The sequence below is a fragment of the Jaculus jaculus genome, chromosome 6 (genome assembly GCF_020740685.1).
Source record: "Jaculus jaculus isolate mJacJac1 chromosome 6, mJacJac1.mat.Y.cur, whole genome shotgun sequence".
NCBI classification, from domain to species: domain Eukaryota; kingdom Metazoa; phylum Chordata; class Mammalia; order Rodentia; family Dipodidae; genus Jaculus; species Jaculus jaculus.
The window spans coordinates 86,093,019-86,116,708 of record NC_059107.1 but is presented as its reverse complement, the minus strand read 5'-3'; the positions used below and the strand labels follow the sequence as shown (position 1 = coordinate 86,116,708).

At 40.8% G+C, this 23,690-nt stretch overlaps 1 pseudogene; it reads right to left on the bottom strand.

Moving 5' to 3' along the window:
- The window catches only part of LOC101614345, a 66,790-nt pseudogene that overhangs the window by 24,936 nt on the left and 18,164 nt on the right, over nt 1–23,690 (bottom strand).

The window sequence follows — 23,690 nt, the reverse complement described above, 5'->3', positions numbered from 1 at the left end:
GAGTGAATATTTCTCTACAGTGAGTCTACCAGTATCTTCCCTAGAAGTGACAGCCACATCCCACCTGAGTGCCAACACTAGCCCTGAACTACTTTGGCCTTTGAGTTAACATTAATCAGCTTTCATCTGGACTGCCAATTCTCTTTCTTAGCAAAAATATCTTCTGTGCCATTTTAAAGCTGTTCTATATATCATCTGGTATTTTTCAATAACTAAATCTCAGTCACTTAGCTCATATCAAAGCAAAAACAAAACCTAAAATATTTTGATGAGTTATTTTCCAATAACATTTAAACTTTGTACGATATGTATTATTTTAATGTGGCAAACCTATGTTGAAACCCCTCAAGATCCAAGGACTAGGAAAAGTATAAGCATGCAAAGAGCACCAACTGCCTATCCTTCACTCAGCTGTGTATAGTACCATGGACAGGTCCAAGTAGATGAAAGGCAAAATATATATGATTTACACCATAGTTTAATTCAGGTACAGCATTTGTTAGGTATTGAGGAAACTGAAAGGCAGCTTTAACTGGACTCACCAAATAGACACTGGAGACATTTTATAAAAAAACCTTTGGGTGTCCTTAGACAGTTACTGTAATGATTCCAAATTGTTTCTTTAGTTGCCAAAATAATTGTAGCTTTATATTAGTTTTATTGTTTTGATTTTTGTTTATTTTTATTTATTTAGACAGACAGAGATAAAGAGGCAGATACAGAAAGAGAATGGGCGTGCCAGGGCCTCCAGCCACTGCAAAGAACTCTAGACGTTTGTGCCCCTTGTGCCTCTGGCTAACTTGGGTCCTGGATAATTGAGCCTCGAACTGGGGTCCTCAGGCTTCACAGGCAAGCACTTAACCACTAAGCCATCTCTCCAGCCCTAGTATTTTTTAAATTTTACTTTTAGAAATTGCATGTAAACCTTTTTTCTTTTGACAAGGAATCACTAATATATAATTCTGAATTTTATATTGGGTAATATTATATATTTATTTAAGATGACTAAGCTAGAATAAAGTGAATTTAGGTGGTTACATGTGATTAATGCTCTTATACCCCACTTGATTTCAAAGTATTAACTCACAAAAAATGACTATAAGAATGGAATGTATTTGAAAGTTGAAATTTAGATTCACATAGGTTATGTTGACTTAAATCTTTCTAACTTTCAAGAAACCAAGAATGATCAAGCACTACCAATTTTCTGTTTTCATTACATATTTTTATATATTGGGTTGGACAAATGGCTTAGCCATTAAGATACTTGCTTGCAAAGCCTAATGATCTGGGTTCAATTCCTCAGTACCCATGTAAAGCCAGATACATGAGGTAGCACATGCATCTGGAGTTTCAGTGGCTGGTGACCCTGGTGCATGCCCATTCTTTCTCTGTGTTCCTCTCTTTCTCTCCTCTATATCTCTACTAGAAAATAAATATGTAAAATTATTTTAAAATTTTTATATATTGTTTAGCATTTTCTTCTATTCTGTCATAACATGTATGACTTCATTTATAAACTATGCATTTCCTCAGGCTATCTCTAACAGGAAAATAAATCCACTTGAATTTGACAGGGCAAAAGAGGAAAGAGTTTTTTGACAGGCAGTTGTGTGGATCCACACAGCTGCCCAGATAACAGTGCTTGATGCCTGCACACCTGCGGTAAGTGCTTGCCTATGTCACTGCAGTAGCAATGCCAAAGTTGTTGAACCCAGCCCCCTCATTATACTGGTAAGACTTAGGAAATGGCGAGAGTGCCATTGTGCTCAGCAGCATATGTTTTCTTAGTTCATGGGAAAAAGGAAATAAAAAGCAGATTTTTTTTCTGGAAAATTCAAAATCAGTAATCTGTCTTTATTGATGAATGTCCAAACACCATCTTAGACTCAGCAATAGCACCTTCCTACATAAGAAGAGGGAGAAAATTCACAGACAATAGAGGCAATAAACAAAACTCAGGAAGATGTGACTACATCAAAACTTAAATTTTTACATAGCAAAGGTAACAATCAACATATTGTAAAAGCAACTTCTGAAGCAGAATAAAGCATTTATAATTCACATAGCTAATAAGATGTCAATGTTCAGTATGAAAATAATATCTAAAATTCAACAAATAACCTAATTAAGAAATAAAGGGATTGATTAGAAATTTCTCCATAGACACTATACATATGCACAACAAGCATATTGAAAAATATTCAGTTAAGTTACTCTTTTAGGATCCTTTTATTACTAGAGAGCTGGCTCCTTAATTATTAGCTATAAAACAATAAAAGGTCACTTTTGAAATAAATGTTTAAGTAAAAGATTCTTTACTATGGACCAGATATTTAAATACATCTGTGATAAATATTGGCATGAAAGTCCAGTTCTATAATTTAGGACATTGAAGAAAACTTCACTTAAAAATCAGTGTTCAACTTGATTGGTAAGCAAGGAAGCATGAAGTTTGAGCCTACAAAATGTTTTAGAATGTTAGTGTAAATTCTTTCAAATAATAAGTGTTTGAACAGTTCTGTTTGTAGAGAACTATCATTGTTCTCAAGAAAGATTCTCAAGGAGGTTGGAAAGGATTTTAAATAAAAGTAAAGGATATGTTTTCTGATTTCAATAAAACCTTCAATGGAAAGTGAAAAAAATATCCATGAACAAATAAAGCAACCTTCTTATTGATTTGTTCAGATCTCCTAAATTTTTTATTTGCTAAAATATAGTGGGAGAGAGATTCAGTCTTAACTTCATTCTCTCTTACACTGCCAAATCTCGTTCCTCTTGTAAACATTATAGCACCTTTGTGTTAAAAACAGTTGCAGCATCTGATCCCCACTGCTATATAATAGAATCAGGAGCAATGTTTTGATATTGGATGCCTTAGAGTTTAAACTTCTCTTTCTTGCCTGCCCATATAGTGAGCATTACCTTTGGTTTCCCAGGCTTTTTTTTTTTTTTTTTTTTTTTTAGTTATGTGTGTATTCAGCCATGTTGGTACCATCATTAGCCTCCTCCCGGGCCATGCATTTGTGAGGTTAGCCATCAGTTATGGGTAGGAGGCAATGTCTCTGTGCATAATGACCCAATGTGTGGCTCTAACAATATTTCTGACCCTGCTTCCGCAAATTTCACTGAGCCATGTTGGGTTTGTTTTAGGTCTACTTCAGTGATGAGGCCTTGTGAGCCTCTGTGTCTCTGGATCCCAGCTTTGGTAGGAGTTGAGCGTCCTCTGCGTCTATCTACTTCACCTGTGTGCTGGTACCAGGTTCAGCAAGAAAGCAGCACTCTTTTTTTTTTTTTTTAATTTTTATTTATTTATTTGAGAGCGACAGACACAGAGAGAAAGACAGATAGAGGGAGAGAGAGAATGGGCGCGCCAGGGCTTCCAGCCTCTGCAAACGAACCCCAGACGTGTGCGCCCCCTTGTGCATCTGGCTAACGTGGGACCTGGGGAACCGAGCCTCGAACCGGGGTCCTTAAGCTTCACAGGCAAGCGCTTAACCGCTACGCCATCTCTCCAGCCAAAGAAAGCAGCACTCTTACCCATTTCCCCAATTCCTCTATGGTTTCAGCTGGGGCCCCGGTGAGGTGCCATGGACTTTGGAATGTTTAAGCCATATGTGGGATCTCAGACTAGTCTATGCCCTGACCACCTGAAGAAGCCTCAAGTTTGTATGCTTCACTGCTGCAGCAGTTACCTTCTCATTATTGAGGTCCAACTAGTAGCTGCTCATGGAAAGAAATGGTTTATTTCCCACTTACAGCTTTGAGGGAAACTTCATCATACTGGAGACAACATGACAGGTCAGATATCTAGCGTATACCTTGTCAGGTGAGCAGGGTGGAAGCAGCAAAAGTGAGACAACTAACACCAGCAAGTGGGTCTGGGCCATAATACTCCAAGATCTAATCTTAGTAACACATCTCCAGCAGTGGTCCACCTCACAAAGGCTCCACTAGCTTGAGATTAAGTACCAGGCTTAATAAAACGCACATGAGGCTATGCGGGACCTTTTACGTTCAAACCACCACACTTTCTCTCTCCCAAGAGTAGGTTTGGAACTTATGGACCAGATCATGGAATCTTCCCTCTCTGCTCCAAGCCTCACATGTTTAATAAGCCTTTTCATGCCCTCTGGTTTGCAGTGTTTAAACCAACTTTTGTTAGTGTGTGGGGAGGATCAGATTTTTGCTTCTGAGGCATGGCCATGACAGATTATCATGCTGGCTAAACTAAACTACCAGTGAGATTATCCCAATATCCTTTTACAGCTCTAATCACCAAGCTTAAACTCTTATCCCACTTTTGTCTACTGTCCAAAGGAAGCCAAAGGTGACAATTTAAAAATGTAAGCTGTATATGACATTCCCCTACAAACTCTTCCGGTGGATGTACTCATAATAATAGGGGCCTAAGTCCTTACCACAGGCTGTAAGTCTTTCGCTCTGATCCTGACTCCTGAAACACTTTTATCATATCATCTCTCACCCTCTTTTATTTTTTTCTCTTTATCATGTCACCCTGTCTAACCCCAGGACCTCTTCATTATTTGTTAAGCAATAAGTATACTCTTCCTCACTTTCACTTTGTGCCCTCTGATTGGCTTCTCATCTTTCATGTATGTCTACAAGTGCTTTAATGTTTGCCTTTAACAGTGCACTGTACCAATTTTGACTCCTGATCTTATTCTTTTGATATCTAATAATTTCAAAAGCCTACAGTTTCCTTTTTATTTATTATTATTTTTTTTCAAGGTAGGGTCTCACTCTAGTCAAGACAGACCTGGAATTCACTATGTCTTCTCAAGGTGGCCTCGAACTTAGGTGATCGTCATACCTCTGCCTCCTGAGTGCTGGGATTCAACACATGTGCCACCATGCCTGGCTTGTTTACAGAATACAAATAAATACCTTGTAATGGATGCCATATTATTGGTTTACATTAGGTATGTAGAAAGGAGGGAATGCCAGAGTCAGCTAATGCTGAGCATGACTACCTAGTCTAACCTCACACACAGTGATCAATAAATATGTAATTATTCTACATTCCCTCTTCTGAACTCTGTTGCTTTGTTTTCAGATTACTGTCCAATGAGAAATCTCCTGGAAAGCTGAAACTGGCCTTACTTACTTATCGTCTTAGGTTGAACCATCATGGCAGCCTTTTGAAGATAGTATGAGCTCTGCCTTTTCATGCCAGAATGATGCCACTTATCGAAGTCTTAGTAGACAGTGCAAGCTTCAAACTCCATGTCATGAAAACCAGCTTCTACAGAAAGTAATAGGAAACAAGGATCTCATATGAATCTCCACATTTCAATCTTCCACATCATGTTGTTGTTGCTATGTCATAACTTTAAAAGTTTTTCTAAACTATACTCAAACACAAAGACTGAGATGCATGGTGTTATAAAAAGAGATTTGTCAGTATCATACCTTAGCCTTGGGGCAATTCTGGCACTAAATAGGAAATAAAATCTGGAGTTTCTCTCACCTTGCATTTTAATTAGTGACTTTGAATTCTTTTTGAAATTGTGATTTTGTTTTTCATGTATTTTGACTCTCTTTTGCTATTATAACTTGTATCCTTTTACTTCTACTATTCTTTTCTCTTGTTCTTTATTTGATCTATTATTCATTTAATAGATTGGTCTTCTTGAAAATATGTTACTTGATGACAAGGAAATTTTTTTTTTTAATTTTTTTTAAATTTATTTATTTGAGAGCAACAGACACAGAGAGAAAGACAGATAGAGGGAGAGAGAGAATGGGTGCGCCAGGGCTTCCAGCCTCTGCAAACGAACTCCAGACGCGTGCGCCCCCTTGTGCATCTGGCTAACGTGGGACCTGGGGAACCAAGCTCGAACCGGGGTCCTTAGGCTTCTCAGGCAAGTGCTTAACAGCTAAGCCATCTCTCCAGCCCAAGGAAATGTTTTTTGAGTAAGCCCCTCAAACTGGAGCCACTTCTGTGACCAGATATCAGAATGCTTAATTTCTAATATAGCTTAGAGTAAGATAGCACTCTGGCTTTCTAAGCTTGGACTCCAGGTTTCTTTGTGTAGTTAGAAATTCAGTCTGGAAAACAAAAAATGTAAGTAGCAACCATGTTCAGCCACTACTCACATATCAAAGAAAATTCATATTGAAAGACCAAAGAGGGCCATAGAAGAGCAGTATAAGGTAGCCATACCCCACGTGAAGTTCTGGTGCCTGTTCATGGTCAGGGGGTTTCCTTCTTAATATAATTCTTATTGTCTCATTCTTTTGTCTTAATGGAGTATCTCTTTTTTTTTAAAATTTTGATGTGTTTATTCCAAATTAGAAGGATTCATATAAATTTATGATTATCAATATTCATGTACATATATAAATGTGTGGACACAATATATTTCATAAGTTTGTGCATGCATGTGTTTTATAAACAGTGTGTGTGTGTGTGTGTGTGTGTTTTGCTTATTTTTTTTTAATTTAATTTATTAGTTTTCTTTTCAGTAAATACAGGCAGTTTGGTACCATTATTTAGGTTCATCTGTAATCTACCCCCTCCCATTAGACCCTCCTTGTTAATGGAAATGGGTTGCGCATTGTGGAGTTAGCCCCCAGTTATTGGTATGCTAAATGTCTCTGCATATCATGACCCAACATGTGACTGTGACATTCTTTCCGCCCCCTCTTCCACAAAATTTCCCTGAGCCATGTTGGGTTCATTTTTGGTCAGCTTCAGTGCTGAGGTGTTGGGGGCCTCTGAGGCTCTGGCTCTCTGATTTGGTAGGAGTTGATTTTTCTCTGCGTTGATCTCCTTCCCCTTGGTTCTGGTATCCAGTTCACAGGAAAACATCACCCTTGCTTATTTTGCCAGTTGTCCTCAGTCTCAGTTGGGCCCCTTTTGAGGTATGTTGGGGCAGCTCTCTTCTTAGGATCTGCATCTATCTGGAAAAGAGAAGCAGATTCTCCAACGGAGAGTAAGTTAGCACCCGGAAAATTGAGATAGCACTTACTTTTTTGATAGACAGTATGGTAGGTTTAGGCCCTCTTATACCCCGTGATTGATGGTAGCTTGATATTGTAGAGTGGGCTTGTGTTTGGGTATGGTTCTGACTTGTTTCCCAGTTCCAGCTATGGGTCTAGTACCACTGAGTGGATCAGTTAGCCAAATCAAGAGCAATTGATTCCTTACCATGGCTGTGTACCACTATTGCACTTGTGTGGGCATCACATCCGGTTATTTGTTGCTAATTAGGTTAAACAATGTGTTGCTTGGACAGATCTTGGTCATTTCCCCCAGTCGCCTATGTAGCACCTTCTGGCACTAGACACACTGACTGTCTGGGGACTGACTCTCTCCTGGCTTCCAGCCATGTCATTCCATTTTACGAGTCAGCTGCGTATGGAGTCTTCAGCAATAGGGTCTTACCACTGGCCTTGGGTGGGTCATCAAGTACTCTGACAGAAGTCTGTCATTGTTTTGGAAAACCTTGTAGTTTTCTCTGATCAAGAGCTCATTGTGGATGGTAGGCCCAAGCTGGAAGTGGGGGTTACAGATCAGTGTCCACTAAGAAATTGAGGAAAAAGATATCTAATATACAAGAGTTAGAGAGGAGAGAGATAGAGGGGAGAGGGGGAGAGGGAGGGAGGGAAGATGTAGGAGATTTAGGCCAGTTTTGATCCTACCCTCTCCAGTGTCCTGTGGTTCAGGTGTTTCCTCTAAGGGTCTAGAGAAGGTTCAGCCATTTGGTCTGTCTTTTAGGAAGTAGAATTTTATGGTACCATTGCCGTTTGGGTCCGGATTACTGTTTTCCACCCTTTGATTCCCTCCCCGCCCTCCCATCCATCTTATTGTCTAGTCCATGAGGTGCTTGCTGGGTATGTAAGGCATCTTGGGCAGATTCAGGTTAGGTGTTGCAGATGAGTGAGACTATGTGTCGATTTTTTTTTCTGTGATTGGGTAAGTTCGCTGAGAATGATCTGTTCCAGGTTCAACTATTTTTCCTCAAATTTCTTTGTGTCACTTTTTCTTACTGCTGTATAGAATTCCATTGTGTAGATATACCACATCTTTGTTATCCATTCTTCTAATGATGGACATCTGGGTTGATTCCAGCTTTTAGCTATTATGAACTGAGCTGCTACAAACATGGTTGAGCAAATCTCTCTGGCTTTTGGTTTGAAGGTTTTAGGGTAGATGCCCAGTAATGGTATAACTGGGTCTGTTGGTATTTCTATAATCAGCTTTTTCAGGAGTCTCCATATTGCTTTCCAAAGTGGTTGTACCATCCTACATTCCCACCAACAGTGAATGAGTGTTCCTGCTTCTCCACATACTCACCAGCATTTATTTTCATTTGATTTTTTTATGTTGGCTTTCCTTATTGGGGTAAGGTGGAATCTCATAGTTGTTTTAATTTGCATTTCTCTGATGATTAGGGATGATGAGCATTTTCTTAAGTGCATGTTTGCCATTTGTATCCCTTCCTCTGTGAATTGCCTGTTCAACTCTGCACCCCATTTTGTGAGTGGGGTATTTGTCTTCTTATTGTTTAGACTTTTGAGTTCTTTGTAGATTCTAGAGATTAGGCCTCTATCAGTTGGATAACCTGCAAATATTTTCTCCCATTCTGTGGGTATTCTATTGGCTTTGCTTATTATATGCTTGTCTGTAAAGAAACTCTTCAGCTTCATATGATCCCAATGGTTGAGTGACTGTTTAAGAACTTGAGCCACTGGGGTTTTATTCAGGAAGTCTTTTTCCATTCCTACATCATGGAAAGTACTTCCAAAATTTTCTTCCAGTAGTTTTTGAGTTTCTGGTCTTATGTTGAGGTCTTTGATCCATTTGGATTTGAGTGTTGTGCATGGTGAAATGTGTGGATCAAGATTTAGTCCTCCATGTGGTTATCCAGTTTGTCCAGCACCATTTGTTGAAGATGCTATCTTTTTTCCAGTCTATATTGTTTGGGCCTTTGTCGAATATCAAGTAGCTATAGTTGCTTGGCTCTAAATCTGGGTACTCAAGTCTATTCCATTGGTCTATACTCCTGTTTTTATGCCAGTATCATGCTGTTTTTATTACTATGGCTTTGTACTATAGCTTTATATCGGGTATGGTGATGCCACCAGAGGTATTTCTTTTGCTGAGGATATGTTTTGATATGCGAGGCCTTCTGCCTTTCCGTATGAAATTTGAGATCATTTTTTCTATCTCTGTGAAGAACACTGTAGGGATTTTAATTGGAATTGCGTTAAATCTATATATTGCCTTTGGTAGGATTGTCATCTTCACAATGTTAATTCTGCCTATCCAGGAGCATGGGAGGTCTTTCCATCTTTTCAAGTCCTCCTCAATTTCTTTTTTGAGAGTTTTTATATTTTTGTTGTATAGATCTTTTACTTCCTTGGTTAACGTTATTCCAAGGTATTTTTTTTTTTTTTTGTTGCTATTGAAAATGGGACTATGTCCTTTATTTCTTTTTCTGTGTCTTTGTCATATGCATACAGAAATGCTACTGATTGTTGTGCATTGATTTTGTATCCTGCTACTCTGCTATAGGAGTTAATCACCTTCAGGAGTTTTGAGATGGAGTCTCTCGGGTCTCTTACATATACAATCACGTCATCAGCGAATAGAGCTAACTTAACTTCTTCCTTTCCAAATTGTATCCCTTTTATTTCCTTCTCCTGCCTTATTGCTTTGGCTAGGACTTCTAGAACTATATTGAAAAGCAGAAGTGAGAGAGGACATCCTTGTCTTGTTCCTGACCTCAATGGCAATTCCTCCAGTCTCTCTCCATTAAGTATTATTTGGGCCTTTGGAGCTTTGTATATTGCCTTTATTATGGTAAGATGTGAACCGGCCATGCCGATTCTCTCCAATGTTTTGATCATGAAATGATGTTGTATCTTGTCAAAGGCCTTTTCTGTTTAAGCTTGTTTATGTGGTGTATTACATTGACAGATTCTCATGTGTTGAACCACCCTTGTGTTCCTGGGATAAATCCCACTTGGTCAAGGTGGATAACGCTTTTGATGTGTTGTTGGATTCGGTTTGCGAGTATTTTGTTGAGGATCTTTGCATCTATGTTCATTAGGGAAATGGGCCGATAGTTTTCTTTTCTTGTGGCATCTCTGCCTGGTTTTGGGATTAGGGTGATACTAGCTTCATAGAAGGAGTTGGGTAGCTTTCCCTGTTCTTCAATTGTGTGGCACAGTTTTAGGAAGTTTGGCTTGAGTTCTTTCGTGAAGGTTTGATAAAATTCGGCTGGGAATCCATCTGGTCCTGGACTCTTCTTTTTTGGGAGTTTTTTTTAAATTACTTTTTTGATCTCCATGAGTGTGATGGGTTCATTGAGGTGGTTGATCTGCTCTGAGTTTAGCTTTGGTAGATGATATGCATCCAGAAATTTATCCATCTCCTCCACATTTTCCAGTTTTGTGGAGTACAGGTTTCTGAAATAAGTCCTGATGATTCTGCTGATTTCACTGATGTGCATACAGATTTATGATTGTAATATCCTCTTGATGGATTGGTCCCTTTATAAGTAGGAAGTAGCCTTCTTTGTCTTTTTTGATTGTTTTTGGTTTGAAGTCAACTTTATCTGATATTAATATAGCTACACCTGCTTGTTTCTTATTCCCATTTGCCTGGAATATTGTTTTCCACCCTTTCACCCTGAGGAGGTTTCTGTCTTTAGTGGTAAGGTGGGTTTCTTGAAGGCAGCAGATTGAGGGGTCTAATTTTTTGATCCACCCTGTTAGCCTGTGTCTCTTGATGGGTGAATTAAGGCCATTAATGTTTAGGGTGATGACTGTGAGATTTGATTTGATCCCTGTCATGTTGTGGTGGGAGAGGTGTGTTGGCATTTCCACGGAATTTAATTTTTTTTTTTTTCTATCTACTCTGGGTTTGGTTGCTTTGATCTGCTTCTTGTAGGCATTTTTGTTTGGTTATTTGTTTCTTCTCTGTGGAGAATTTCCTGGAGTACTTTCTGTAGGTTTGGTTTTGTGTTCATACATTTGTAAAGCTGAGTTTTGTCATGGAAAGTTTTCTTTTCACCATCTATTATAAGGGATACTTTTGCCAGGTAGAGTAGTTTGGGTTGAAAGCCATAGTTTCTTAGAGTTTGGAGAGTTTAATTCCAGGCCCTTCTAGCCTTCAGGGTTCCCATTGAGAAGTCTGAAGTAATTCTAATGGGGTTTCCTTTGAAAGTGGTGTGCTGTTTTTCCCTAGCTGCTTTTAGGATTTTTTCCTTGGTGTCAATGTTTAGAGTCTTAATGATAATATGTCTTGGGGAGTTTCTCCTTTGGTCTAGTCAGTTAGGGGTTCTGTTTGCTTCTTGAATCTTGATGGGCCTCTCTTTTAAGAGACGGGGGAAGTTTTCTTCAATTATTGTGTTAAATAAGTTCTCCATGCCTTTGGTCTGAAATTCTTCTCCTTCTGGTATTCCAATGATTCTGATATTAGGACGGTTAAGTGTATCCCACAATTCTCTCATGTTCTGTTCACAGGAACTTTTGAACTTACTGAAATTTTTGGACTCTCGAACTGTTTCTTCCATCCTGTCTTCCAGATCAGAATTTCTATCTTCCACTTCACTGACTCTATTCTTGAGAGCCTCTAGTGAGTTTTGGACTTGTTCAATTAAGTTTGCATTTTCTACTACTTTCCTATGTATCACTACCATCACTTTGTCCAGCTCCCTTTTTGTCTCATTTTCTGATTTTCTTGATGATTCTTGGAAATCATCCTTGCATTTCTTTATATTTTCATTTAGTGTGGCCAGCTGATTTTTAAGGTCCTCTTTTTTTTCACTCTCCCTCAACTCTCTTAGCTCTCTTTGAATTCCTTCCAGTGTCTTATCATATTGCTCTAGCTTAGTGATGGTAGCATCCATATGATTATCTATCCTTTGTAGCTTTCCTGTCAGTTCTAGCAGTAGTTTGGTCAGGGTTGCATTGTTCATTGCTTCAACTTGATGTTCTGATCCTAAACAGTCTTCTATGTTTTGGTTAGTTGTGATCCTTATTGGACTGGGTGATCTGTCTGGATTTTCTTCCATTTTATTTTTCGTGCTATTTCTTTTGCGCTGTGGTCTACCCATGTCAGTGTATGGGCAGGTAGGTGGGTGGAGCAGCCTGGGATCTAGCTTAATGTGAATCCAAGGCAGCCTGGGGCAGTTGCAAGCAGCCTGCGTTTTTGCTCACTCTTACCAAAGCCTCCTATCTATAGCCTGACAGGGGCACCAAAGTTGCCTAAATTTTCACCCAGTAATGCACCTAAGCTGCCTGCATTTGAGCTTGTCACGGGACTGAGGTAGCAAGCCCTGAAGGTGCCCAGACTCTGGCTGGGTACACTGGGGTCTGTAAACAGTCTGTACTCTCCCGCCTCAGGGGAGTGGGGGATGGGTGGCGATGTACAGGTAGGGGATGGCACCTGCGCTGGCGCTAGTGACTCAGTGTGGACTTGTGTCATTTTTGTTGTGGGAGTGGGCCTGCTGCACGTGCAATTGTAGTGCAGAGGCAGATGATGTGGGTACGGAATCAGGACACAGCAGAGGCTGACTGGTGGCAAGTGATGTGAGCACAGCAGCAAGGGATCTGGCAGCCACCTATCCACGCAGGGGTGGCCCCCACAGGCCTGCAAACCGAGCACCACATGGCTGGTCTACTCGCAGGATCAGAGAACAAGGGCGAGGTAGGAGGTCTCAGCTTCAGTGCAGCAGGCTGGCAGGCGTGACTGGTGGGTACCCGATCAGGGCACAGCCACGCAGGACATGCGGAGGGTGCGTGGGCGGGTGGGCTGACTGGGCGTGGAGTTTGACGGATGTATGGAGCGAGTGAGGCATGCGGTGGGGCAGGGCGTGGGGGGCGCCAGGACACCGGGCTATCAGGGTGGGGCATGCAGGAGGTGGCAGGACTCAGGGGGCACAGGGTGGGGTGCCCTGGAGGGGCGGGGGGCATGGGGCGCTCTGGTCGGTCTGGGGGAGCGAGGGGTGTGCCGTGGGCATGGGTGTGGTGTGCGGGGCGCTTGGGGGGGCACGGGGCACCTGGGGGGCGTGGGGGGGGTGTGTGGGCACGGGGCACGCAGAGGGGCGCAGGGGAGCCTGCGGGAGGCGTGGGTGCGTGGGACGCCGCAGTGCACGGGGGGGGGCTAGGGGCGCGGGGCGCGTGGGGGGGCGGGGGGCGCGGTGTGCACGGGGGAGGGGGCGTGTGGCACATCTGGGTGCGGGAGGACACAGGACACAGGACACTGTGGGGTGCTCTGGATGAACTGGGTGTGGTGGGTCGCATGGGGGGTCGCGGGGGTCGCGCGGGGGCCGCGGGGTGTGGAGGGGGGCGGGGCACACTGAGGCATGCTGGGGTGCTGGAGCGGTTGGGGGGCGAGTGCTGGGGGGGCGCTAGGAGTGCGGGGGTGTGGCGTGGGGGTTGTGGGACGCACGTGGGGGGGCACAGGCCGTGTGTGGCAGGGGTGGGGGGGCGACGAGGGGCACGCAGAGTGCGGGGGGGGGGGGGGCGGGATGAGCCAGGGCGGGACACGGGGGGCAGGGGGCACGTGGGGGTGGGGGCATGGGCGCTCTGTGGGGCTGCTAGGAGCACAGGGCGCAGGTGGTGGGCGGGGCGCTAGGGTGGGTGCAGGGTGTATGGGACACTGCGGATGCCACAGGGTGCTCTGGACTCAAGGGGGGGTGGGGGGCGCGGAGCATGCTGAAGTAAGACAGGGCTGGACGCCATGGGGCGCTCTGGATGGGGGGGGGAGGGCGGGTCGCGGGGGTGTGTGTTTCCCTCTTTAACCCCAATCTGTGCACTCCTTCTTGCAAAAAGTTTTTAAATTCCCTTGAATACTTGCCTTTTTTTTCCTTATTGTCTGTAGAGCAGCTAGGCTGTCGCTATCTCTTTTGATCAAATAGCACTCCTTTCTTTACAGACTCACATTGTCCGATGGTAATACCTTCACTTTTTTTTTTCTTTTCTTTTCTTTTCTTTTTGTGTGTGTGTTTTTCAAGGTAGGGTCTCACTCTAGCCCAGGCTGACCTGGGATTCACTGTGGAGTCTCAGGGTGGCCTCGAACTCACGCGATCCTCCTACCTCTGCCTCCCGAGTGCTGGGATTAAAGGTGTGTGCCACCACGCCCGGTTTACCTTCACTTTTTTAATAAATACTTATTTATTTGAGAGAGAGTGGGAAGAAGAGAAATAAAAGCATACATAGAGAAAATTAGTATGCCAGGGTCTCTAGCCACTGCAAATAAAGAACAGACGCATGCACTGCCTTGTGCATCTGGCTTTACATGGGTAATGTGGATTCAAGCCTGGGTCCTTTGGCTTTGCAGGCAAGTTCCTTAACTGCTAACGCCATCTTTCCTGCCCACCCTCACTTTTTAAAATGTGTTTACATTATGATCTATTCCCTTCCATTTTGTTTTCAATCTCATTTTTCACACTTGTTCCTATAGTTAGAATGTGTTCACTTTTTTCCAGATGACATGATGATACAGTGCAATATAATAGCTGATGTGAAATATTACAGTAGAATGTGTATAGATGCCTACTCCTCCTCCCTCCCAAGAAATGTTGAAATCTTAGAAAATTTAAATTCCCATCTTATTTCTTCCTTTTCTTTGAAGAACACTCTTTTATGAAAGATATCATGTTACCCTCTTCTGGTTTAGAATAGCCATACTTACTCTATAGGTCTTAGTGATTTTCTTTTGTCTTTGTTTTTAAACAATTTTTGCTGTCATATACATAATAAAGGTTTTCAGTTATTCTGGTTGGGTCTGTGGCAATTCTTCAGTAAGTGGTGTGATATCGTCTATCAGTTTTGGAGAGTGATGGTTCATCATCTATGTTCCTCATCTATTTAGACATTGTGTCTGCTCTTTTGTTCTCTCCTTTTTCTACTGAATACCCCTTATGTATAATGTACTTCTTTAACCTGAGTGTCTTTAACATGAAATTCCACCCTGTGTATTTTAATATGGCCACAAGTGCATTCCTCATGCTTGCCTTTGCCCAGTGTTTCTTTGCCCATTAGTCTTATTTTTATGAAATGATTTTATTATTACTTTTTACCCCATGAAATTTACTTACAAACAGCATGAAAGTCTTTGTTTTGTTTTCAGCACAATCTGCCTTTAAATTCTTCATTTACATGGGAATATAATAATCTCTATGCCTAATCATGATTTTTCCCCTTTTAATTCATTGGTCATTTTCTCTTACAGAACTGCTTGGCACCTCAGAGCTGCTAAGCGACAGCAACTACATGTAGTCAGGGTTCCAGAATCCCCTCATGTCTCTCTCATATGTCATCTTCTGTGATCCTCCTCACATTTTCAATGAATTTATCCATTTTCCTCTACTCTGTGATAAGAAAGAGATACTGTGCAATAGTACATAGTCATATTCACCTGTCTTTGAAACAGAATTAAAGGTCTTATTCCTTTCTGAGTACAATGTGAGCCTGTTCATGCCCTCTGGAAAAGTCTCCCATCCACCAGATAGTAACATAGAGTAGCCTGTGCCTTCTCAATAGAATTTTTCTATGCCAATAAAGGTGCACACCCACAAAGCAACTCTGGAGAACTGCCTAAAACAAGATTCTAACCAACCTAAAAACATAGATGAAAATAACTATAACAGTACCAACAGCCACAGTAATGTTAGTTACTGATAATTTATTGTTTGCTTTGTACCAAAGAATAGTAAAAATATTTTCAATTTTCCCAACCTTTATGCCAGTATAATTTGTACCTATTACAGAAAATAAAATGATGCTTTAGACAGTATAAGAAACGGGTTCAAATTTATTCAGCTTTCAGTGTGAGAGTCTGGGTGCAGACCACTTTTGTCTCCCTCTTCTTGCATGTCATTGAATTACAGGTGACTAACTTGGATTCAAAGAAGCCCTGGAGCTTTCTTGGAGCCCTTAGAGTAGGGAAGGAGTGTTAGTCAGCTTTCCATTAAAATGACTAAACCTAGATAAATAAATTTAAAGAATTATTTTCACTCAGGATTGTATAGGTTTTAGTCTCCTGACACTTGACCCCATTGCTTTGCGTGTGTAGTGACAAAGTACATCATGTCAGGGAACACATGTGGCTCAGATCGTCTTACCTGATGATGTTGGTAGGTAAAGAAAATGGATGTGTTCAGATGCCCATTATCCCCTTCAAGGTCATGGTCACAAAGACCTACCTTTCTTATTCTAGGACTTGCTTCCTGAAGGTTCCATCACCTCCAAATAATCCTATAGCAACCAAACTTTTAATGTGTAATCTTTGAAGGACACTTAAGATCCAAGCCATAACAGGAGATTGTAGTGGTCTGATTCCAGACCCAGCCATGTGTTCATTGGGCAATGCAGCTCAGAGACTTCTCATAGTGGAGGATAAGAACTACAAATGAAGTTGGCCCTACCATGTCTTGTGTTTGGGTTAAATTATGTTCTAACATCTTTCATCCCTATGCTATGCCAGGTGGCATGCTATAGCTTGTTTTCTCCCTGGTAATAGCTTCCTCTCTGTTTCCTAATTACTATTTAGAGCTTTGTCTTTAACTTCTTGGTATTTCTGTAAACTATTTGAATATCACTAATAAAACAGAAGCAACAGGATATTTACGAATTAAGTTGAGCAAAGCCTCCAATGTGACAGAAGGTGAGGCAGTAAGTAACACCACAACAGTTTTGTGGCTTGCTAAAAGTGGGGAGCCTGATTTATAGCTCATTCCCCCTACAACATGAATCTTCTTTGAGACAAAGTGGTAGCTCAGATAGCATAAGGATTAATCTCTGTCAAAGTTGGTCAAGGAAAGTGTTTGAAGAGATGCAATGGCTGAGCAAGTGACAGTGAAAAGTGAAAAAAAAGTGAAAAGTATGTTCAAATCACATGAGTTTTAGGTCTTGACTTGAAGTCTTTTGTCACAATAAAATAAATTGTTAAAGAATGAAGTAAATTTCAATCCCTCATCTTCCACAGTACCAGTTTTCTACAGCCTCATCCAGTGGATTGTGTAAGGAATGTTTTACATGTAGTGCCTAATAGATGTGAGCTATTATGATAGTTAATCCTGATTATAAGCTTGTTTGGACTTAGAATGAGCTTCAAGACACAACCCAGGGCATGGCTATGAGGGTATTTTCAGAGACAATTAACAAATGACAGAACCCTTACTTTGAGTATGTGGCACCATCCCATGGGCTGGTGTCCTGGACTAAATAAGATAGGAAAAAGTGAATGTACAAGCTGAGTACCAGCATTCTTCTCCTTGCTTTGTAACTGTAAATGTAATGAGTCAAACCACTTCACATTTCAATCAGAATATCTCCAACTGCAGCTGCACACATTCAGGGAGGTTTTGGTCCCCATATTTAATTCCTTCCTTGAGGACACACCAAGGTGTTGTTTATTAATCCTCTCAAACCTTTCTCAATCAATTTGACAATGAAGACTTGTCATTACACATAATCTTATACTGAGGCACAGTTAAAATAAATGATAAACTAGCCTTCATTACTTATGTGATGGTGAAGAGGCAATATGTACAGTGTAATGAGTGGAAAGGCAGAAAAATTTCAGACATGTTTGTGTCTGCACTCTTAAATTGTGAGCAAAGTCAACTCTTCCTTCCTTGAGCTGCTTTTCTTTATGGTCAGTTGCTTTTTCATGAAAATAAGAAAAGTAACTAATTATAGGCATTATTATTATTATCACAAAATAATATGGGGCTGTCTGTTATTATCAGATAGTTCTTATAACCTCTATTTCTATGATATAAGGGCCTTCCAAAGGTCAGTGTTACAATGAAAACAACCATTTAACTATGAATTTACACAGAGGTTTTTATTTATTTATTTATTTTTATTTTGTGGTTTTTTGAGGTAGGGTCTCACTCTAGCCCAGGCTGACCTGGAATTCACTATAGAGTCTCAGGGTGGCCTCGAACACATAGCAATCCTAGTACCTCTACCTCCCGAGTGCTGGGATTAAAGGCATGTGCCACCATGCCTGGCTCTACACAGAGGTTTTAAGACATAAAGAATGAGAGGTAACTAGGTAACCCTGCATCCTTAATTGCCATTAAAACAAGGGTACCAGTCATTTCCAACATTCTCCTGTTGGCCTACTTGATGGATAACTGAGATTCTGACTACAAGTATTCTGCCAGGAGCTCCCCTGGAGATTGAGAGAATCTCAAAGTGGCTGAACACATGTATGTTAAATAGAAACATAGGATGAAATGACCCACAGTTTTCTGGAGGTCATGTGCTGTGTCAGAGCTGCTGTGAAAGTACAGCCTGCCATGCACAATGATACTGCCACATTTGATTCCTTCAACTTCACTAATTTGTGATATATGACATCCTCAGCTAAGGAAGAAAGTAGGATGAAAATGGGAACTATGCCTGTGTCTGGCCTTTCTTCTTTTTTATTAGATTCTGTGTGGTTTGTCTATGACAAAGACTACTTAATAATTTATTTAACATATATAATACTGTATAATACTGTGTGCAATGGTTGGTTTTGACTGTCAACTGAATTGGATTGAGAAGGGTTGAGGAAATTAACATATCACACCTTGGTGGGTCTGTGAGGGCATTCAAAGAAGTGTTAGGAATGGGGACAATACCCTAACCGAATGTGGGTAGCACCATCGCGTTGGTTGCAGGTCCTGATGGAAGAAAAGGGGGCCAAAGAGAAAGACAGGTAGTGCAGAAATCCTCTCTCTTTGCTGCCTGCCTGCTTTAATGATATGAACTGCCCTGCTCCATCATACCTTCCCTCTCACAGTGGACTGAAGTCTCTGAAACCATGAGCTAAATTGAATTCTTCCCACATAAGTGGTTTCTTCTTGGTGTTTGTCATAGTTCCAAAAGATCTCACTAACACAGAAACTTCTGTAAGACAAAGACCATGTCTATTTGGCTAATTGTTGTTTCTCAGTTGCTAACTTATTAGCTGAGGCACGAAGGAGTCACATAAGAACTGTGGTGACTGAGTGAATACAAGCATGCATTACTTGTGATAATAACTTCAGGAACCCTGGATGTTCTCTTTACAGACAGGGAATGGAGATGGCTTTCCATAGGAAAGTGTGGAGGATACCCCTTGCTGTACATGTCTTCACACATTTCCTTGGGGAATCACTAACTACTTCAAGAAGAATAGGCAAGAAAGAAGATCCCAGCTGCTTTCTGTCTAACAGCCACATGCATCCCACTTCAAGTCATTAGATTTGTTTCCTGCCTACTTCTCCTACTGCTCATCTGGGAGTATACAAATTTCGAGTCATTTTCGTTAAGCACTAATTAACCAATTAGCAACTGTCAACTTTTTTAAAGCTCTTAAGGATTCATGGCTTCTTTCTATTTTAAATGTATGCCTAGGAATTGGTACATGCATATGGAAAGACTATTTATGTAAATAGAATATAAATGAAAATCCTTCCTAGTTCTTTCTACTCCCTAGAATTGTACTTTCTGATCATGCCTCAAACCATTGTCTTTCTTATAGAAGATGGCATGTGCACCCCTCAGTCTCCTCCCTAACATCACTAAATGAGGAAATGAAGTCAGGATGCACTTTACAAGTAAATAGCTATAGATGGAAGTGAAAGGACAACTGGCCATCACTTTTAGTCTATGATGCATTTAGTTGAGGACAAAACTTAAACATGATTGGGCTAGAATAAATAGTACACCAGCCCTTTCCTGGAAGCAGAGCCGAAAACAACATCCCAGTTCCTGGTTTGGACCAGATGCCATGGTTCTGGTCACCCTGCCACTTACTTTCTCTATGATTTGGAACAGGTGACTTAACCATAAACTATATCACTTCTGTGGCTTCATTCATAGTGTATAAAGTAAAAACAATAGTGATAAAAACTGTCAGATATTGTATGTAATATGCCTTTTAAAGTGTCTGGCATATAACTAGGTGCCAAATCAAAAGGAATTCTTGTCAATATTTACTCATCAGCCTTCAGTAAGCATTGTTGTATCATTACATAGCAGCTTTTAGTCAATAGGAGGGTTATTTTTGAGCCTCAATAAGTAGAGTACTTGATGTAGGATATGATATCTTTATGATTTACTTCAAAAATGTTTTCTATCACTACTTACTTGTGTATTCTTTCTAAGTTATGAGATGGAAACGTCAGAAGTGAAACCCTAGTCCTGTCCAATGAATCTGAAATGAAACCATAATAAAGAAATGTTCTGTTTATATAAGGGTGAAAGTAAGAGTGGAGCAATGCTTTTGCCTGCTACATATTCAGCAAGGTTTTTAAAAATAGTAATTTAGAAAAGATTTGTAAGTCTTTCCTCAATAGCTAAAAGTCAAACCTCCAGAAAGTTGGAAATGAGTATGTCCTCTCAACCAGAGCTCAGGACCAAGTTCAATTTTCTTCAGTATCTCTGATTTTCTTGTGCAATCATTAAAAAAAAAAAAATTAAAGTGCCTCTTGAAAACTGTTATGCTTCCAAATGGACAAAAAATATTTCATGTCTCAGCAGAGAGCTGTGTTTCCTCATTTTGTTTGTAAATGTTAATCAAATTATAGGCATGTATACCTGCGAAGTTCTATTTATCTGTAATTTGAAATTGGCTAGGTTATTGACTGAGATCTCAGTAATTACCGGAGCCCAAGTTTTGCATATAATTTGGTGTAATTCATCCACATATATTAATTTGGCACTAGAAGTGAGTTTTAGAGCTTTTCATGGAGACAGTGGCTATAATGGTTTATTTAAATTCTGACCAAGCTATCTAATTATGTAAATATTCAATCATCTGTCTTGCTGACTTGAGTTAAAATGTTGAGAACATTTTCTATACATAATATCTGGTGAAGTGCCTTGCCTTCCACACATTCAATACATGAGAAAATATGTGTCACCAGGAAAGAAGAATGAAGTGGAGAGCTTTTCAATAATTCATCATTCCTCCAAGGAGAAAAATCCAGCACTTACATTTGAAAGTACTATACATGCATGCACCAATGTGAGATTGGTTTTCTTCATTGGAAATGCTGAGCATGCTCCAAGGTCCCCCATTTCTTTGGGTGTATTGACAATATTTGAGGTAGTACCATATGTCCTTGGCCATTTTAAGATAGGACATGTGTGTGCACCTGGACCAGACTGAAATTTGTTAGACATACCGTTTTATATAAAAATCCAGATTTAAAGAAAACAGCAATTAATTATTACTTATATTCTACCCTGATATATTCCAAGTCTCCCCATATTTTCTGACTTTATCTGTGAAGACTCTGCTCTACACAGTGGATAGAAGATGCAATGACTTCCTTCCTGTTCCTTCAAACACTGTAAGGCAAACAATGCCCACCCTCACCCCCATCAGAGCTGCTAAACCTCCAAACACCATAGGGCTTTTCCCTCACTTCCCTGCTGTTGTTTGTTTGTTTTGGTTTTTCAAGGTAGGGTCTCACTTTAGGTCAGGCTGACCTGGAATTCTCTATATAGTCTCAGGGTGGCCTCGAACTCACAGTGATCCTCCTACTTCTGCCTCCCAAGTGCTGGGATTAAAGGCGTGCGCCACCACGCCCGGCTTCCCTGCTGTTTTCAATGACACTTACTGGAAATATCTTCCTTGAGTATCCAACTCACATAGTGCACCAGTCTCTGCCTCTTCTGCTTCTGCCAAACCTGTCTTCTCATGCTGAAAAATTTATTTTCTTCATTAAGTACCATTAGTTGAGATATATTTATTTGTTCATTTACCTCCCTCCACATATTACCCATGGGGCATTAGAGTAGAGGAGAAAGTTTTGTCCAGAAGGCCTAACACAATGGCTGCAAAATTAGCATAGATAAACCTGTTGGCAGAAGAAGTCTGGAAACCACTTGAATGGACCCTACCTGAACTGACTGGAGCCATTGGCACAGTCCAGGATGTCTGAAGGTGATCTCTGACCCATTATAAACTATAAGTAAGTAGCACAGTGCCTGTTCAAGAAAGCCAGCACTATGCAAATGATTCAGAGAGGGTGACTTGAGTGATTTAAAAGCCCCAATCCTTTGTATTGATTTGAGCTTCTAAATTTTTTCTTTACTATGTCCAATTCCTTCTTTCTGAAACAGTAGTATTTATTTATTTAACAGAGAAAGACGGGGAGATAGAGAGAGAGAATGGGTGTGCCAGGGCCTCCAGCCACTGCAAATGCACTCCAGACATGTGAGCCCCCTTGTGCATCTGGCTATCATGGGTCCTGGGGAAATGAACCTGGGTCCTTTAGCTTTGCAGGCAAACGCCTTAACAGCTAAGCCATCCCTCCAGCCCAAGAGTGGTATTTTTTTAACAGACTTTTTGTTTCTGTTGTAACTGTGTGTCTCTGTTCAATTCTGCATTTCCAAACACAAGAACTTGGAAATTCTAAAAAACTCCCAATATCACCCTGATTTGTTTCTGCCAAGATAGTTATGTCACTATGACATTATATTTTCTGGTTTTATGTATTCATTTTGTCTCCCATGTTATGCTTATGCTTTGAATAATATAGTTTTCACACAATAAGCCCTTGCTAATTAAATGAATGATCGAATCATGACGGATAAGATTCTCTACAGCTTAACTAGGTATGAAATGTCTCATTACCAAAAAAAAAAAAAAAAAAAAAAAAAAGCAAACTAATGTGTTCTTTTTTTTTGTTTTCACTACAACAATGAAGGTCTTTTAGAAGCAGGCTCCAAACTTCTAATATCACCTAACTTCTGCCATATACAATCTTCTGCCAGTATTGATCTTTTATGCAGTGACATCCAGTGTATATCAAAGTTCATGGACGTGCAAGCCTGTTAACTAAAATGCATTAGCATTAGCAGACATACATCCTTCTGTATATATTAAATCATTTTAGGTTACTTATACTATCCAATGCAATGCAAGCATGATGCCAATAGTTATATTGTATTGTTTAGGGAACAACAACAAAAAATAATCAGTACCTGTTCAGTACAGGCACAGTTTAATATTTTGGACTTAAGGTTGGTTAAATCTGAAGTGCAGAGTCCACAGATACAGAGGACTATGCTTACTTCCTACCCTGTGCAAACCTACTCAGTGGGAGCGTCACCCGGCTCTCCCACAAATACACTCACCATTACTCCCACTCTAGGCCAAGCAAAAGTAGGACTGTGCTACATTCATTCACCTGAAGAAATCTTACTAACATAGGAATTACTTGTCCACTGGCAGTCAGGTGAGCATTCATGGTGCAGTAAAATCCCATCACATAACCTATTCCAAAGACAAAAATGAGAAAAGAAATTAGTCAATATCCTTCAGCATGAGTACAACCATCAAGGAAAGTGAGTGACCACCATGTATTCTCCTGAATGGGTGAGCGTTGCATGATCAGCTTCTCAATGGACCATGGGGTCATGCACCCACAAGGGGTCTATAGGGCCTCACTGATTCAGTCCACGAGGTAGGCAAAGAGGAACCAATCTCACTAAAGAATTCCTCAGTCTTTCTCCAGTTTGCACCTCAAGTCACATCAACGCACAGGAGACCAGGCAGCTCAGTTGGCAGCTATCTGTCTTAGGAGACCTTTCCCACTCTTTTGGGAGTCCTCTCTTGGGGGTCCTCATCATGTCCTTATCTACTGTCACCTAGCTCACCCCTCATCTACATTTCATAATTCTTCAGTGTGTGACACTTGCAAGAGACCCACTAA